The sequence below is a fragment of the Macadamia integrifolia genome, chromosome 8, assembly GCF_013358625.1.
Source record: "Macadamia integrifolia cultivar HAES 741 chromosome 8, SCU_Mint_v3, whole genome shotgun sequence".
NCBI lineage: Eukaryota > Viridiplantae > Streptophyta > Magnoliopsida > Proteales > Proteaceae > Macadamia > Macadamia integrifolia.
Window position 1 is genome coordinate 19,856,291 of NC_056564.1, and position 6,000 is coordinate 19,862,290.

Sequence of the window (6,000 nt, forward strand, 5' to 3'; positions counted from 1 at the left end):
GATCTTAATCTAAATGTTGAAATGACGGATACTTTGTCCACTTAGTATGAGGTCGACCGAATAAAAGGTGTCGAAATGGAATCAGAATTGAATACCAAAGCTGATATTCACTATTTATGATTGAATAGATAGTTGTATTAGTAAAATCTTCTACCAAAAAAAAAGTATTAGTGTGGGGTTCAGTGCATAACTTACTAGGTTTTCTTTACTTTTTTTATTTTTTTCAAGACATACCCTATTAGTTGCAACCTTTATTTATAAAGCAGACGCTAGCAGTGTAGAAGGTCTAAGGATCGACTCTTATCACAGACATTCTCTTCCCCCTCTTTCCTCTTTCCTATTATTCGGGAGTGAATGAATTCAATTTTTTGTATTGCCTTAAATTTAAGCAAAAATTGGTTCTGTGTTCCTATAGGATTGTATTTCTTAGAGTATACCTACAGTGGTAGAGACCTCTCAATATGAAGACAAAAACATATATCAAAGTTTTATTGTTGAAACAACTGAAAGTGATTTATACAAGACTCTCACAACAATTATATCCAACACACAAACAAAATGATCATGTTTACATTTATATTCTTGAATCACAAAACGTGAAGTTTCACCCACTAAGCTATCATCATTATTACCCCTATTCTATTTATGGTTATAAGTACTAGTATCGTATATCAGTTGAGACTTGCTGGTATCACTGGAGGTCAATATCATTATAATAATGATATGGATTGGGTCTATTAGCCAAAAGGGCGATCAAGTTTTAGAATATGCCCGATACCACCCCAATATGACCCGATTCTAGCTTATTCATATTGGTATCATATCGGTATTGATCGAAACCAATACAAACACTGATACCTATAGCCTTGCTCCTAATTGTTAGATGTCCAAAATGCCTTTTACTGTTCCCAGCATATTGATGGTCATCCGAAGGAATTCCTCATAATTTTTCCTTCACCGTGGTGGCTTCTGAGCAGACCTTCCCTACCTAGGCTATTATTGGGGAGGCTAGGGCCATTCACCTTGGGTTGAAAGAGGCAATTGATGATGGGCTTCATTGAGTTAATTTTCGCTCCAACTGTCAGGTTCTCGTTAACTGTTTCTTGGATCATGTGCTTCCCCTCCTCCTCCTCCTTCTCCTCTAATGAAGCCTCCACCATTATGATGGATTCAAGGCTCCTCCTTCCTTTTGTTTCTTTTAGTCTATCTCTCCCTTTTGTTGGTAGAGATGGCAATGTTTGTGCTCATGCAATATCTAAGTAAGTTGTGTTACATTTATTTAGGTGTGTAGAAGTCTTCCTTTTGGAGGATCTCCTCAAAATTATAATTCCCCTTTTGCCCTCAAGGGCTTCCTAATATACTTATTGCCCAGTTTGTGGGGTTTTCATAAAGTACAAAAATCCTCCGTAGGGAGGCAGTGAGTGGCAGTGAACATCTGACGGCTTGGGTGCATGCCAGGGCCCTCCCAGCTATTGGATCCTCACCATGGATTTAGGGGATGGTATCAGTATCGGTATCGGATCGGTTTGGATCGATGGGTATCGGTTGATTTTTCCTCTGCTTTTTTAAAAAGTACTAATTTTCTACTATTTTACCCTTGACACAATACGGATAATCGATCCATATCAGGATCGGTCTCAGCCGATACCAATCTGATATAACCGATACGAGATCGATACTTGAAACCATGATCCTCATTACCATTCATTGCTAGTCGCAAAGGATTTGAGTCCTTTCATAAATAAATAAAAAATAAAAAATAAAAAATAAAGAAAAACACCTCACAAAATTTCTTTCTTCTTCCAGTGAAACGCAGAGGCTTTTGTTGTGAATTGAACATGATTTATCTACTTCTCTAATTAGAAAACCAAATCATGTTGTCTATTTGCCGAAAAGATAATGGGCATGTGGTAATGAGTTTAAACAAGCATGTAGGAACACTTTTGCTCTACCTTTCTTAAAATTATTTAGGCAAATTCTAGTTAGAGGTTCTGTATGACATGTTACTCATGTAAGAGGATTAAAGCCTTCAATAGATGGACCCAACATAGTGATTTTGCAGCCTAAAAAATTCACCTAATCCATTGTTCTTTATAGGTTGTGCACCTAATCCATGGATTGTTATTATATACGTATAAAATATTTATTTAGAACAACAAGAGTAAATACACTAACCCTTGAACTAACCCTTGAACTAAGAGTTTCTAACCTTTATTTATTTATTTATTTTTTCCTACACATTGTTTCGGATCATCTAAGTGGGCGAGCCTATGGCACAACAGTTAAGTTGCACTAGTGCAACCTGTTGGTCATAGGTGTAAAACTTAGAAACAGTCTCTTTTGCAAAGCAAGGGATAAGACTGCGCACACACTTGCCCCTCCTAGACCTTACTGAATTGCTTAAAATATAAATATATATATATATATATATATATAAATTTGATACATCAAAAATAAGATACATAGTGAAGAATTAGGTTCCACAAATCCATTCACTCTTTACATAGTACAAGAGTTGATTTTTCCTTACTACAATTAAAAAGTGGGAAATGAGAGGATACAAAAGTATAGGGATTGTCATTTTATGGAGATATACCAAGTTGGGTTGTGTTTTCTCAATGCCACACAATTCCTACCTCATACTAGATGTTGTTTGAATGCGAGACACCCCCTTTTTTTTATATACTCTTGTATACACCATCCTTATTCTAATTATTATCTTTCACCTTAACACAAAACTAAAGATCATTGTCAATAAATCAAATTATTTAAGGGGAATAAAAAGAGATAGAAAAGAGGTGGTTAGAGAATCAAGAGCATGAAGCATTTAAAAACAATTAAAAGAAATAAAATAAGACGTAATTATCCTCATAAATATTAAGGAAAAGAATCATGATGTCGTCAGAGTACTATTTCCCTCTCGCTCTAACCATGTGGATGATACTATACTTTGCACTGCTATGGGTGTGATGAGCAAATTCACCTCGCATTAGTGTTGCAGGGAATGTTGTCCCTAGCATATAAATCAGAGACACTTTTTCCATGTGTATGTATGATCGTTATGTGGTTGTGTGGCCCTGCAACAATGAGATCATACATAAGGGTATATATATATATATATATACACATATATATATAGGGTTTTTTTTTTATTTCACAAGAGCTACCTAATCGCATGGCCCAGTACCCAAACATAGAAGGGTGTGAAATTATCACATTGTCCCTATTGCATGGGGCAAGGGTCCTCTAAGCATATAGCATAGGCATGTGAGAAAGATAAAGAAATGCATATAGGTGTTAGTGTACTCAGATTAAGATCGTTTGAAATGCTACATGACCTGTCGTGCACATCCAACGATCAAGAATGCCTTGGACTGCGCTTTAGCTGCTTGTTTGAACATTCTTTATCGTTGGATGTGCCTACACATCCTGCAGCTTTACAGAGAAGCCCTATCCATTGTACCCTACCCTTGCAGCTCAAAGAACCTCTCTCTCTCTCTCTCTCTCTCTCTCTCTCTCTCTCAAAACCACGACGTATCATGATCGTAGCAATGTAGCATGATAGATAAATAAAAAGGCTAAAAATGATTTGCAAAATCAGATGACCGGAACCGTCTGTTCAATGGATAGCAGAGACGTATGCACATGATTGTAGCACTTCTTGACTATTATAAACTTAATTCATTTATGAATGAGTGATCGCTATTGCTTATTAATCTTGGGGCTAACCTGACCTACCCTTGTGTTGGTTGGTTGATGTGAGTCCATAATGGTCAAATCTACCCTTTTCTATAAATATATATATATATATATATATATATTCCCCGGATCAGTAAAAGTATATTTAAAAAAGATAAAGGATTCCTTAAAAGCCAGTGTGACCCCTACATCTATTAATACATGGGCCAATGAGAGTACTAACAGAAGCATCAACAGGTGTAAGATTTCCACCTATCATGAAACGTAGGGAGACCATTTCACCCCCCCCCCTCCACTGTCTGGATGATTGGATATATATAGTGAATCCACTCTTGCAAGAAAATCCAAGATGTGGAATTGCTAGTAATACTTGCAACCATAGGTTTAGAATCACTTGCAATCCATAGCCCGTAGTATCCTTTTTGTTTGGCATATTGCATTCCAATGAAGAAGGCACTTCTTCAAACCTAAGAAGGAAATTATTGTATTCATTACTTAATATGATTCTATAATCCACTTAAATTTCTAACCATTTTTAGTAATGATTTTTTTTAAATGTATTTTTTATTTTACTTTTCAAACTTAAAGGGATTTAGATGCAAAGTAAAATAAAATTGTAATAATTAAATATAGAATGCTTTGGAGTTAGTGATATAATCATGTGGGATAATAATTACAAAAATTTTATCGTAATTTTGAAATTTTCAACTCCCTTCCCTTTAATCTCCCTTGCAATCAAACAGAGCCTTATTTTTAACAATGTATATTAGCATTTTCTTACTAAACGGTGGTTCACTTGCAATGGCGTATGCCATTTTACTTGCCTCCAATTTATTAAAATAAACAAATCATTTTCTTAATTGAGCTATGATGTGATTTCCTATGGTCTAATCACTTAATATTGCTTTCGAGTACTTAACCATGTAACAATTCAAGGTAATGTTTCTAAAAACTCTTCAAACCAGTGCACAATAATGTCTAGAGTACCGATACACATACATGATCATATGCAAAATATCTACCAATACAAAAAATGATATTTGATTGAATTATACATGGGATATACATGGCTAAACCATATCTCCTATATCCAATAGTTGAAATGGACATATCATCTATCCACATTATAGAACATATATAATTTGTGACATTTGAAAAATAACATACCTTTGTGATGATATTAATTTTACATTATTTTAAAATAAAAACCTTGAAACTTTCATTGTTCATCTTAGTCAACCATATTCCATATAGTCAACAAATCTGAAGTTGGTATTCAAAAGGGCCTCTTTAATGGAGTTGCAGATAATTACTTTGACCAACAAAACTGCAATTCTTGGACTAAAATTTTCTATCATGGCACGTCACATTCAAATTGGTATTCAAAAGGGCCTCTTTAGGTCAGATCAATGGAAAAGTTAATATCTTATACACTAAATGTCAGATTAAGTTCAAAGAGCATTTGGGGATGTATGATAGTCCTGGGACATTAATGGATGTCCTTTAGTCAAAGAACAGCAAAGCATCTCTCACTATCTTAGTCATGCAATGGAGGCTAGATACATATTACTTACAATTAAGTGAATCACATGGTAAGCTTATAAAACCCATCCCATGCAAACCATTTCCATCTTATTATTCTTTTATAAACAAAAAAGGTCTTCTGTAATGTGTATTGTCCTTAGGTCTCATCAACTTCTTAATAAATTTTGACCCTCTAAGCTCTCAGGAATTTTAAGGTGTTTCCATATATTAAAAACATGCAGGTCACAGTAGCTCTCTCAGCAAAAGGTGTTCATTGAAGTGGTTTCAGTCAAAAAGGCCTAGTGGCACAAACATGTGGCCATAAGAAGAAGAAGATGCAATCATCCAAACTGATAGAATAACTTTTCATTGAGAAGCTACACCATTAATTACCTTCCAGTGGGCAAGAAACAAGCAGTATATGCAGCAAGATATTTCTCCTCGATGTAGATTGATTATGATAGAAATGATTTGGTGGTTTTTATTTAGATCGGTTGATGGGATTGATTCAATTGTATAATTAGATCCTCCATTAAGGTGAAAAAAGTGACGGGTCTTTCAACAATTGAATTATTCAAAGAAATTGAGTCTTCTAAGTAAGTGAAAGGGAGTAAATTTTCTAAATAATAGAATATTTAATAAAATTTAGTCTTTCAAGAAAGTGAAAGTGACTAATAGTTGAAGTCATTAAACAAGGGTTTTCCAAAAGATACTCCGGAAGAAGTTTAATTGCAGTGGATTTTCTGTAAAAAAAAAAAAAAAAAAAAAATTTGAATG